Below are 14096 nucleotides of genomic sequence, written 5' to 3' on the forward strand. Positions count from 1 at the left end.
ACAAAAAAACAGATGGAAATTGTATAGTAAATATTTAATTGGCTCTGAAAACTGTAATTAAGGAAAGTGCTGCCGAGTTTGTGGCCTTGATGAAAACATATGACAACCCTTACATTGATTATACCTATTTCTGATTGGCAAAAAATAACTTTTTATTTCCAGGAAATGCTGTCTTATCATGTTATCAGTTGCAGTTTTTACATTGCAGGATGTAGTTATGTTTTTGGTTTGAAAACTCTGTAGGCTCTAATACATTCAAAATGATCAAAACTTACCTCATCTGACATTAGGACATCTTAGGATGATACAGGCCCATATACTATAGACACGGCTTAGGCTTTTTAAAGTGAGGTTGTTTTATAAGGCCATAAGCCGTTAATCTCTAATGTGCTACAGATAACTCTCTTGTTATTATTTTCTGTTATTATTGATCCAAAATTGTTGACCCTGGTGGCTGAAGGTAAGGACTAGCATGACTATAGCCAAGAGCAAAGCAGACTTTGTCCATCTTAAAATAACTAAAATCAGTTTATGCAAACACTATTTTAGAGCCCTTTAAACTGTCGTCAGGTTTGCAATGGATGGTTGTTTACACAGAAACCAGTGTTCAAATACAGACTAAATGGAGGTAAGACATGGTGTAACAGTGCTCATCCTGTGTTAAAACACGCACGAAGAACTGAACACGTACTTTTTTCTGGTCAGAGTAACTGGAACATTGCAAAAAGCAACATAGATTTTGCTGGTTTAAGTAAACCGGCTTTAATTGACTTTTATGTTACTTTTCTATTTGGTAGCTAATGTGACCAAAAACACATTACAGGTTCTGTTCTTGGCATGTGTTTCACTCAGAAAGATAATTAGTGTTTCACCGCCTCCTATTTCCATTTGGTGTGAAAATAATTGTCGGCTGCTGGTGGAATTTGGAGCCATCTGCCATTAGACCTCTTTTACCAGCCTTACATCAGTATAAACCCACCTGGGGGACATTTCATAACCACTTTAAAATTATTTTTTTTACAGCTAATTTCTTTTTTTTATTTTTTTTTGGTTATTACCTCATAGTAATCTTAAAGGAAATGTGATTATTGGACTCCAGTAAATAACCATCAACCAGCAGGAGGTCACTTATTTACTTTGTTTTAATCAAAGGCTTTATTTTTCATATTTTATTGCAGTCAACTGGCTATAACGACCAAAATAAATGGAAGTAGGTTGTTATAAAAAGTTTTCAGAAAATAATACATGATTGAACCAAATTATACATTAAATCTGAGCATTTCTTTTATTACTATTATTAAATACTTATCACTTAAATGCATCAGAGTACTTGATGGGAGTATTAACCGGAAATGCAAAAGTTTAAGTTCAAAATGGAATCAGGAAAGGATGAAATGTCGATGGGGGGTAAAATAATACAATTTGGCGCCGTTGCTAATTTAAACCAGAGCCTGCATAAAATAGCGATACAATACACCTTTATTCAGACTGGAGTTGTTTTTAAGATGGTATAAAATCTGCTTTGGTTTGTGCTAGACGTTAGCTTCAGCCTGCTGTTCCCATAATGCTCAGCTTCCTTCTAGTTCACATGTAAACTATGCCCATTCAGTACACATGGGGAAGTCTCTTTTGACTTCCCACCTGCCCTTGTGTCATTCAGCTCTCAAGTGTGTCATGTGATTTTTTTTGTATTTTTATTTTTTTTTTTTTGCTGAAAATAAAATGAGCTGATTTTGAGGAAATACCGTACACGTGATTCAGTTTTAAAGAGATGACATTGATGTGAGCGTCCTGTGCCTTTTGAATGGGTTTTGTCATGTTTGATGTTGAATGTATGAAATGCAGCACTGTTTAAATTGCCATTTTAATGTACTATATGAAGCTGTATTGAATAGACCGTGTGCACTTTTTAGTACAGTACCACTACTGATGATGCTTGTGATGAGCAGTATTTGACCGGTGTCTCATAAGAAAGGTGAGACATTTTTTCTTTTATGCCTTGAACCACTTTATTTAACAGGCCCCATATTAACTTAAATGTATGCACTCAGAAAATGTAAATGTATATGAAATTCAGGATAAACATGAAGCTGAGAAAAAAAATATATAGTGTAAAGGGAAGTTGCTTGTAATTAAAATAAATGTGGCTTTATTGTACTTTTCCGGAATGGAGTGGTGTGTCTTTTGATGTTGTCATTGGTCAATTCAGTATTGTGGTTTCCTATTTATGTTAAAAACTGTGTCTGTATGTATGTAATTCGTTCTTCAATTGCATACATGAATGTACCTGGTTTCAAATGTGAAACAGCTCTCGAGTTTTCATTTTGCGTGCCTTAAAGGGTTGGATCAGGATTTCTGAAGTGAGGTTCTGTTAAAAGGTTACAAGCAATTAATCTTATCTAGTAGCAGATAACTCTTTTGGCATCATTATTAAGTATAAATCCAGATTACATGGTCCCAGAGGCTGTAATTAATGGCTGGTCCCAGAGGGGTCAAGAGCAAATTGGACTTGCACTGTCCTAAAACCACAACATTCTCTAAAACGTCATTGCAGTTTATGCTGTTTTTAAACCTTGAAACCGTCATCGCTTTTGCATTTGGTGTCTGTTTACGCAGAAGTCGAGGACTATTCACGCAGGAAGTGACGGTTTGAAGCGTCGCTCCACTAATGATTTCCCTGCCTGAAACATATACTCAGCACAGAGCATTTCGTTTATTTCTGGGCAGCGTAACTGTTTAATGCCAAAGCAAAGCGGTGTAAAATGCAAAACTATAGTGATTTAGAGTAAGTAAATGCTACTTATTGATTACAATGATCTTCTAACTTATCTGTTAGGCAGGGAATCTGAGCAGAAAATCATTGATGGTGCACCGTCTCACACCTCCATTTGCTGTGTAAATAGTCCTCAACATCTGTGTAAATGCCCAATGCAAACTTGAGGAAGTTGTAAAGGTTCATAAAATAGCGTTTTCATAAACTGCCATGCCGTTTTTTAAGAGTGTTGTTTTAAAATGCTGAAATCTGCTTTGGTCCTTAACCCCCCCCTGCGAGAAGCCAATAGCTTCAGCCGCCAGGGCCATTATACCAAATGCATACGCTGAGAGAAGGTTATTACAAGCTCATAACAAAACCTCACCTCAAAGATCCTGAAGTGGCCCTTTAAAATATCATTGGTATAACCCTGATAATCCTCAGTCTTTGTAATTCAACAAAGATGAGATGTTTCAGTTTGGAACATATCTCCAACGCATTATGGGTTGGAGATGTTGGGCCACATTTAAGGAAAGCAGGTCACTCATGAAATGGTACGCAACCCACTTAAGGAGAGTTTGGCAGCATCCGTCTCAGGCAAATAGACTCTGTATGCGGTGTGTCTATTTGTATGATATATATGTGTCACACTCGAAGGCAGCGTAGCACAGGAGACGGCCTTCACAACCTACTTGTCTATTAACTCTAATGTAACGATATATTTCAAATAACCAGAGGAGGACTGGGGAAACTGAGAGACAAAAATTGCCAATACCTGTTCCGGGGGACACATTCAAACACATTTATTTATGCACGCCACAGTCTGTGCACATATACCCGTGTAGAGTTCAACACAGTTTCATCTACAGCAAAAAAAAAAAAAAAAAACGCTTTTTTTCGTGTGAGAAGTCTCCCAGTAGGTCTGTCTCCACCTGCAGCTCATGTCCTTCTGCTTGCGAGCGGGCAAATCTTCAGCTGTGTCTATCGCTTCATGCTGCTGCTGCTGTTTTTCTTCTTTTTTTTTTTTTTCTCCCCAGACTTCATAAACACTATCTCCCTCTCAGTCACAGCTCCTCAGTCGAATCCCCAACAGGCAACAGGAGCTTAGGGCGAGCCCGGTCGCTCGTAGCAACCGCTGTGACCAGTCCGAGGCCTCTGTGCATGCCGGCAACTAGGAAGTGAGCTAATTAACCCCGGGTTCAGGGCGGAAGGAGAGCGCCTTTTTAATAAGATTCACTGAGTTATATAAACAGTGACGCCCCTCCGCAGACCTCCATGGAATATTACCGCCCCCGTGTCTGTCCATCTGTTGCGGGGATGAAGAGGAGGAGGTGTCCTGTAACTGGGCTTTAATGAGGCACACCAGGGCAGCAGAAGAGGAGAGGACTTCAGAGTGCTACTGGGCAGGTACACTAAACAAACACGCACGCACGCACAGAAGAGACACACACATGTGAGTGGCGTACTTTCAGTATTTAGTCCTTAAAGGCAATCCTTGCTTAAAACAGCCAAATGTGAACTTAATCTAACCTTAATCCTTAAACCAAGGATGCCAACACAGAAACCTCGTCTTAATCTGAGTTGGATAGAATTCAAACTGTAATTCTAACATTGTATCTGTCTATGCGGCACTGTTAAATCAATATAAAACCCGAAGCACTCCCCTCTGGAGGGAAGAAGGAAGACACATTTTCCTCCGGTTTCTGAAACTCTAAGAGAAAACACTAATTTCCATTGCCTTGGGCCGTGTGTGAAAACCGCTTTTGTTGCAAACAGAGATTCTGTGTTATAAACAGCAGGAATGGATCCTAAAGCGGGGACAGATCCGGTCCAAAGTTCACACACACACGCTCCTCTTGTGCCTGAATGTTGCGTTCATGTTGCAGTTTGTGATGAATTACTCAAACGGCTCTTTTCTTAGGTCGGACAGACAGCAAGAAACGGCCGGAATGAATTTTTAAATCAGGGACTTTGGATGCACACGTTTGGATTTATGGTGAACTGTCTCCAATCAGCACACGTGGAAAAATTATACATGCATGCTTAAATATTCAAATTCAGACAACGTTATAGCTTATCCGCAGGGAGAGGCATGTTCTCTAACAACTGAGACTCATTCATAAAATATAGCGTGTATATCGAGGCATGGGGAGACAGGGTCCATACATTAAAAAGGGAAAGATGAGGATCCTTAGAATAATCTACATGCACAATTACTATTCAAATATTTATCCAGGATATAACATTTGCATAAATGTCTGTTTGCAAGATTGGGGGGGAAAAAAACAAAATTTTTGTAGCCATTAGCAAGTTCCTGACAAAGGTGGAGCTTATTTTAATTAGTTGGTTTTCTGGAATCGACCCCGCTTTTTATGGTCGTTATTACGTTTACTGTCGGGTTGAGGACACTTAATATTAGCCAGCTGTATCTAGTTTTGATGTGTGTTTTGGATCCTTGTTCCACCGAAACACTAAACCATCTGGTGGGTGATTTAAAGTGATGTTGAAGAACCAATCCCTGAGCAGGACGCTACCACCACCATGCTTGACATTATAGTGCAGTATTCTTGCATGCGAAAGCATCACCTTGACTCCTCCAAACACACATCGTGTCATTGTGGCCAAACAGCTCAGTCGTTGTCTTATCCGACCATAAAATCCTTTCTCCAGAACACACTCGTCTTGTCCATGTGGAGAGCTGGAAATCACATGTTTAAAGGCAGTTTGACTCATATGACTGAAGCTCGGACGCAGCATTGTGATCCCAATCACTCATCAAAACTGATCTATATTTGCCTCGCCCAAATCCCCAACCTCAACACTACTGAAAATGTATCCTTTCCAACCAGGAACACTTTCGGACGACCCAGAATGTTATTGCCTCCATTTATTCTTCTGTAAGTATAGGAAATGGGTGAATAAAGCCTGGGAAATGTGGAACTAAATTAATTTTGAACTTTGTATATTTATTTTAAAAACGGGATAAAAGTGCATTAGAATCTGGATCTGGGAAATACGGAAATGTTATCCAGAAAATGTAAAAAAAAAAAAAAAAGTTTAGCTTAGTGTTAGAAGTCAAAAGGTGTGAAAGCTGAAAGGAAGAGTTCATAGATTTATACTGAGCTGAGGTGTATACAGTCAGCCACAGAATAATATTATGTGGCCTCCGACTGACGTTTAAGAATGGTACAAATCTGGCCCTGCAGCAAATGGAGAGGATGCAGATGAACACTTTTTATATGTTATTGGTGTGATTTTTTTAAATGGCATATTTATGTCTTCTTATGTGAAAATGTTTGACACAACTAAGTATTTTTTTTCTTTTAATAGCCCTGTTTTTTTTTAATTTTGTTTTTTTTTTAACATTTTTAGATCACAATAACATCCAGAAAGACCTGTTAATCAACAGTCTCTGTCATCTAGAAAAAAAAATTGGCCAAATACTGCAAAGGTTTTATTTGTAATACTGGGAATAAACTAAAGAAAAATCCTAGACCAACAAAATAGAAAACATTTGACCCAAAAAAGTATTTCATTAGGGCAAACGATTACGATTACTTTGTTGTTTTGCACATTTATTATTATTAAATTTTTATTATAAATTTCTTTTCGCCTTATTGCTGGGCAGGCGAAAAGAAAAAACGTTTTTAAATCATAAAAGGGGGATTTTAGCTTGCCCGTCTTTGGCCCTCGGAATAAAAAAATTAAAATTGAAAGAAAAAAGAAAAGTTTGGACACCCCTGGAACAGAGAGGCGCTCTGTGAGTCGGCTGTTCTCGGCGCACGGAGGCAACAGCAGTCAGCTGTTAGAAACAGGGGGAGGAGCTGGATGTGGCCCTGCTGGATGACTCACTCTTCTGTCAAACAGAGGCGCTCTCTCCATTCAGTCTTTCGGTGTCGGCGGTGGGTGCAGGGGGGCCAGCGCGCTGCCTATCAGAAGAGGCTCCCCTAATCAGAGCGTTCTCCACTGGAGGGCGAGTGCTACAAGAGCACCGGGACGCTCCCCGGCAGGCTGGAGGACACACTGGCAGACAGAGACAGAGGGAGTGAAAGAAGAGAGAGAGAGAGAAATCCCCAGCAGGACTCTGCCAAACAGTATCTCTGCCCGCCGCCGTCGGATTAAAGCCCCGGAATCACGTAAGAGACAAATGTGCTTTCTGGAATGTAATATCCTGGCTCTTTATTATGGCATGGTTTTTTTTTTTTTGGTCAGGCGGAGGGGTGTCGCTCGCTTGGTTAAACTGTTGCCTCTAAATAGGACCGACGGGAGCCCTTTTTGGTTGGGACTCCATCCCCTCTTAGCTCTCATCCAAACGCCGCTCGCCTCTCTCGGACGCCGCTCATCCCTCCATCAACTCCGCCTCCGACAACCGCTGGAGACGCGTAGCATCGCTCGGCTAGCAGGAAAACGGGACGTGCATCAAAAAAAGGGGAGGGTTGGAAGTGGGGGAGGTATTGGCTTCGCATCGGGGCGTGCTCGGCGGGAATCGGCTCCTGTCGCAGGTAAACACGGCGAGGGGAGAGCCGCTGCGGCTGGGAACGGGGAGTGGAATGGGTAAGGGGGTTTGTCGGCTAGCCGGAGATGCTAGCTGGAGCCGGAGCGGGACAGAGCGCGGTGCACCCGGGCAGGGACGACTAACGGGACACACACACCTCTGGCGTTTCCACACATGTAAAGATCATGCTTCTTTTTTTACTTCCACTTTACGATCAGTCGACCCCCCCCCCCCCCATCCCCTCCATCCCCTCAGAGGTGCGATCAAATGAGGATGTGATGTGCAGAAAATGTCCCAAGACTGCAGAAAATGTCAGGACTGCCTGCAGCCGCTGCGCGTCCGTCCCGCCAGGGAGAAGTTTTCTCTGTTTATCCCGGATGCATGTCGCCGTATGTTTGTTTGATCCGCAAACGGTGAGGTGGATGAGGTGGAGGCAGCAGAAGGGTGATAGGCTACACATTTCCTAAAGAATAATGATTAGAAAAATAAATAAGTGTCCAGATTTGCCTGAATTAATGCGAAATCGTGCTGTATGCTTTCAGATCGGTCTCCTGATGACGTGTGATCAAATTTCTTATTTTTTTTAATTTATTTTTTTATTTATTCACCTATTTGGGGCTGTGAATGAAAATAACATTTCAACAAAAACTTCCAAACAAACCGATCCACCTGCTTGTACGCCAAACAGGAAAGCAACACTTGTTACTAATGCTTACATTTTTATGACATAAATCATGAGTCAGAATCATTTTTCTTTATAATATAATAATAATAATAATAATAATAATAATAATTATTATTATTATTTTTTCATACATCGACCCAAGCAAAAATTCCTAGTAAGCGCCCGCAAACATCTAGTCGACCTTTTGCTTGTGCCGAGTGTTACCGTCTTAGCTGGTTAACCAGTCAGGCCGTCTGCATGCAGTCGGCTGTCCTATAAGGCATGCAGCTCATAGCCAGCCGTAGTTTTAAAACGGCGTTTACCACAATAAAGCTGATTAGTGTCGCTATTTTAGTTTCCAAGTCAGACTTTCGGTGGATTTTGCTCTTTTTGTGTGTGATTGAGGAAAAGGTGTCGGGGGGGCCTTCCCTTTTCTTCTTTTGCTATCTGACGGTCATTACGCAGGAACAGGTGGTGGAGGGTCGCTACTGTGCTCTATGCTTCATACAATAGGTCACTCCGGCACGTCCTCTGGCATCAGCTTAAAGGGACTTCATACCATAGGAGCAATGTGACTGAATGTTTCAGCAGTGACAAAAAAAAAAAAACCACAAAAAAACGCATGTATACTAAGGCCGCGCAATATTAGCAATATATCGTCATTACAGTATCGGTGTGCAAAGTGTTTATATCACAGGGAGCTGTTTGGAGAGCCGAGGTAGTTGTTGGCTAATATATCCTGAGGGTTATCTACTTGCATTTTTCATGCTAATGTAATATTTAGCCAGTCGATGCTCCCACCGGACCCAAGTGAAATTGGCCAAAATGCTAAAGGTCACCGAGGGTAGGGAGCACAGCTGAGAAAGAGAAGAGTAAAACAGGCTTATATGGTTCAGCTAGTGTTGTCGTCCCACTATTACCGCCGTCGCAAGACTTTGTAAGATGGCGCAGCCCTAAAGTATCGCCACTTCAAGGGGAGGGCTCAAACACTGGGGCCAAATAGAATTTTGTTTTTCATTGAGATCTGACCTCCGGATTCTAATAAATGTTTTCTATAAACACATAAAGAGAAACAAGATGTGCTGCCATGTCTTTTTTTTTCAGGTCCATCGAAATACATCATTTTGAATCCTAAATGCCGTCTATGATCCATTTATGCATCAGATCGGATGCCCCTAACTTTTAGCATAGTTCCCCCCTTCATCTTTGTCCACCGGCATTAATTGACTAGAGCTCATCTTTTGATGGCTTGTCCCAAGTTTCAGCTTATTGTGTGTGCCGCTTTTAGCTGAGGTAAGACGTACCCACCTGGTTAATATAGATGCCGGAGCCACAGGCGTCGCTTTTTGATTGGCAGAGTGTTTGAAAACAGGACTCTACTTTCAAAACTAGCCTCATCACACCCATACTGAAGGAACAGGCCTATTTGTCCAGGAATAAGCGCCAGATAAGTCCATTTGTCTATTTGCTCTGCAAATAGAGCACACTGCGTCATTTCGACCTGGCTTGGCAGCCCCTAAAATCAACTGATGAACGAGCGCAGAGGGCACCTGAAGGACTACGCCACATGTTCTGTCCAATTTGCTGTGTCCACCTATATATTACGAGCCATAAGCCATATTTGCAGAGGGACCTGCTCCTCTGCTCGTAAACTGCAGCTCACAGGTGTGTCGCAGAGCGTCGTAAATGGCGCTCTCGGCAGCACGCTTTTAATCAAGCGACGCAGAGCGTGTCAGCGGCCATTATTGTAAAATTGAAACAGAACCCTACAGAACCCTGCGTGTCCTCCTCCTCCTCGGCCTGTGGAAGTCTGGCGGGATTATGTGAAGGAAAACTAATTGTTCTCAGAGATATTGACTTTGCCACGTGAACGTTTCACTGGTGAATTACAGAGGCAAACATTGCGCTCTCCCACACACTACCAATCCCTTACCTGTGGCTTAGAGCCAGACTGGGAGGCATTTTGATGAATAGAGGTGGACTAAGAAGCTTAAAAGCTAGCTGAGAGCATTCATCTGTTTTATTATTTTCTTTTATTGTTCAGGGCAGATAGCGTGGTAATTGTTTTTATACCCGATCTAGAATGCCTTTGGGATGGGTTTGGATGCACTCTACATCCTGTTCCTTGTGTTTCGGGTTTTAATATGCTGCTCTAGGTGTAGTGTCAGGATTAGATGCATAATCTGCTGCTTTGCTGTTTTTCTTACTCATATTTTTTGGATAGAGATGCACCAATCAGAGTTTTGTGTAGTTTTTCCCGATCTCTGACTTTTGACCAGGAAGTACCATCTTTAGAGAGACAGCATTCAGACTTTTCTCCTGGCCGTCTTGATCTGGACGCTGATTAATTATTTGTTACAAGGTAAGGATCATTTTCTCAGTATATGTGGAAGCAAGATTAATATTCTGTTACAACAATACTAAGTTGTGAGGGCCCACTTTTCCTCGTGCGGACCAAAGCCTGGTTTATAATCGCAGAGGGCTGTTTATTAAAACTGAGGTTTCTGTGCGTAAATACACCCAGATAATGTAGATTTTTACTAAACTCTTTAGATTTCCAAAAGGCTGCAAACATTTCCAAATCCAGCATGTTTACACAGACAGAGGGATGAGACGGCAACTTTGGATGAAACATCAAGCTGTGCTGTACTCGGTTCATCCTTTCTGTTATCTGCCTATAGTCTTGCTCTCTTTTAACCTTCTGCAGCCTGAATGATATGTAGACATGTCGGAAAAAAACGTCCCTTTTTAAATAACTTGTTACGTCTCTGATTCTTCGGACTTATTTTGTTTTAAAGTAGTCATCACTCAAAGTGAAGTGACTCGCTTCTCTCAGTACCAGCTTCCACACTGTTGTCTTCAAGACCGATCAAGCTAATCAACAGCTCAATCAACAGTTCAATTCTGGTCAAAAAAACTATTTCTCGGTGCATCACTAGATTTACAGTGCATTCACACCAGGAAAGTCGTTTGGTCCACTCTTTTTTGCTTTTGGTACAGTTTGCTTTCACATTGTACTTATTACAATGTGAAACTTGTAATAACTTGTGACAGAGCCACGCGTGTGACGATTGCTTCTTCCATTGGACAGAGATCACAACGACGGGACATAGCACAGATCCTGTGTGCAGCATCTGCTCCACATGTTTGCACTGCTATTACAGCTGCTAAATCTGCTAAATGTCAAGAGCAGCTCATTCAGCGCGGGTTTCGAGACATTTTATTTGCTAAGTTTGGACCGGCGTCAGACAGTGCGTCCTGCAACAACATTCTGGCAGCGGCGTTTCTAAGCGAAAGGTATGGTTTGAGTTCTACGGTGGCTTGTTAAGTCCAAATAGATGTATGTTTTTGTAGCTGGGTCGGGTCCAGGCTGTATCGTCATTCACACCGGAAGCGGACCGCGCCAGAGTCCATTTGGAAGTGGAACGAGGTCGCCACAAAAAGTGGGTCTCAGTCCTCTTGTTTGGTCCGGACCAGGGTTCACTTGACTGTGTTCGCACCGGCACAAAAGGCCCAACCAAGGGGGAAATGAACTGTTGTCCGTCTAAACGTGGCAGGTGTGACTACACCCTTACAGTTCATTTGTCATTGTTTGCATGCTAGTTTTTTTGTTTGTTTTTTAGCAACACACTCCGTAACCAGACGGCTTTTGGCCAGTTTAAATGTCACCCCTGTTTTTGATTCTTGCCAATTTCCTTCTGAGTAATTCGATTACAGATATACATCTTGCAGCTGGTCACTAAACAGAAAGTAATAACCCCAGCACATCAGGGTCGAGATGTATCAAATTGGAGTGCAACAAAGTAGGTGGTGATGCAATCTAATCTAATTTGCAGCTGTACAGATTGAATAATTATTGCAGTTTGGTTGTTTCCGCCTCCATTGAGCCAATCATGTTAGCAATAGTTAAGGTCTGAGGTGTGGAAGTCGTGGAACAATACGACCCAGAGTCAGGGCTTACTGATGAACAGGCAGCAGAAAGAGAAGAACTGAAAAAAGTGAAACATTTATTAATCAATGCCTTTCTGTAAGTATATATTATAGTGTTTTTTCATGTATATATTTGAGAGATCCTACTATAAAGTGGGTTTAAGGCATATGCTCCATAATGGATAGAGAACTATTTTTTTCTGTCTGTGGTTACAGTATGGTAAGCTTGCCAACATTTTATTGATCTGCTTGGCAAGAGGTTTTTCTACTGGCGGCACATGAATTGAGTTCCAGTTTACTTTACAGGAGATGTTCTATTGCTCATTTCCTCTCCTTGTTTTTTTTTTTTGTTTCACTGCTTCTTTTATGAGTTGGAAACTCAATCAAAACAGGCTCAACTTTGACAAGCTTGGCTTGGTTAAGTTTCATTTTTATCTTGTGTAGTTTTCTCTTCTTGCCCTCCTAATTAGCATTTTTATGAATGTTTTAAAAAAACAAACTTATAAGAATAAATCCATTGAAAATACCGTTTAAATTAAAGTATGGTTATGGTCAGAGGTTTACATACACTTGCCGTACACATGGATGTTATATTTGATTTGGTTTTTAAACATGCGTGTAAATCAGGCTGGAATTATTACACGTAATCCTACAATTAAGTGATTTTCCTTTTTTTTATCTTTCTTTGAACAAGAATTGGGTCTGCTGGAAAGAATTTATTTAGATTTTATGTTATCCATGTAGGGTTGAAATCAAATATATACATGCTAGGGTTGATACAAAAATTAAAAAGAAAAATACTCTACAGCATTTTCGATACCACAACAACATTTTTGAAGGCACGGGGTCATTTTAGGCTAAGAGCAAAAGTTATGATTAATTACAATGCGACAAACTTTGTGTAAACTTTCTTAATTAGGGCAAAACCAACAAGTGGGGGACAATTCAGCCCTCATTTAGAGGAATGTATAATTTAAATGGTAAATGGTTTGTACTATAGTGCTTTTAACTAGTCGGACGACCTCCAAAGCGCTTCACACTACAGTCTTAGTCATTCACCCATTCACACACACATTCAGATTCACACCCTGACGGTGGTGAGCTATGTTAGTAGCTACAGCTCCCCTGGGGCAGACTGACAGAGGTGAGGCTCCCATACACCGGCGCCACTGGGCCCTCTGACCACTGCCAGCAGGAAATGCGGGTGAAGTGTCTTGCTCAAGGACACAATGATGGGAGATTGAACCAGCAACCCGCCAATTGCAGGCGCCACCTCTGTGCCACCGTCGCCCCAGTTTAAGTGTCACTTAATGACACTTTAGCTTTTGATTCAGTCCTGCAGTTATTTTATTTTAATAAAATTGCTTATCTTAAGCAATTTTATTGCATATCAACTTTGCTGTTGATACAATAAATGTTACTACAGAGGAGCAGTCATTCTAAACTACAATGAATTGGATCTGGCACATACTAAGCATTAGCCCTGTATAAACAAGGATATGGTCCATGCAAATATGTTCAGCAGCAGACATGTACAATTTCTGTCTTTCTGGTAATTTTGCCCAATATTTTCTTTGGTGACCAACCACAGCAGCAGGAAAGGTCGCTACGGGTTCCTACTTTTTTCTGCTCAGTCTGGCTCAACCATATTATTATTAGCCACAATAGCCTCCAGTACCTTTACAGCTAAACTGAGAAATAATGGAGGGGGGAACTGGTCTGTTTTGTTGCTTCGCTATTTATTAATTAACTGAACCGCCTGCTGAATAAGATTTCTCTCTGTTGACTTGTACCACAGAGCGGATGCTCATCGCAACAGAGTAGCACAGACCGACAGAACTCCATCTGGCTGCAGTCGGCTGTCTGTATCCATGCAGCTAATGTTTAAACGGTGTTAGCTTATCTCATCCAGGAGGTTTACTACTTCACTGTTGCAGATATAGGAGCTTTACTGACGTTTTTAAGTTTAAGCTCTAAAAGATCAGTGTTGTAGAGTTAGTTTGGAGCTAGCACGTTGCGTCGTTCATTTTGCATTTACCTGCCTTTACAGGGAAAGTTCCTCCGAAACAACGCTTTTGTGTTTTGTCAATGAAGAGGGACGGATATCGTTTTCTGACTGTACTCAACAAGTTAGCAGATTTGTTATTGCCATGCTGCGGTTGGAAGAAGTGCGAAAAATTGGGCAAAAGTGAATTTGTGCCCTAATATATCAATACTGACGCAAATAAGTAGCTTTGAATAATATTTCTTTTTGT

At 41.3% G+C, this 14096-nt stretch overlaps 1 protein-coding gene across 1 annotated transcript in view; it reads left to right on the forward strand.

Annotated features, from left to right (window-relative positions):
* Positions 1 to 6819: 6819 nt before the first annotated feature.
* The window catches only part of LOC105929089 (1-phosphatidylinositol 4,5-bisphosphate phosphodiesterase beta-4), an 82979-nt gene continuing 75702 nt past the window's right edge, over positions 6820 to 14096 (forward strand). The window contains exon 1 of the mRNA XM_021318599.2: positions 6820 to 6888. The gene's annotated coding sequence lies outside the window, so the exon portion shown is untranslated. The remainder of the gene's footprint in view (positions 6889 to 14096) is intronic.

This window comes from Fundulus heteroclitus, unplaced genomic scaffold, assembly GCF_011125445.2.
Source record: "Fundulus heteroclitus isolate FHET01 unplaced genomic scaffold, MU-UCD_Fhet_4.1 scaffold_76, whole genome shotgun sequence".
Lineage (NCBI taxonomy): Eukaryota > Metazoa > Chordata > Actinopteri > Cyprinodontiformes > Fundulidae > Fundulus > Fundulus heteroclitus.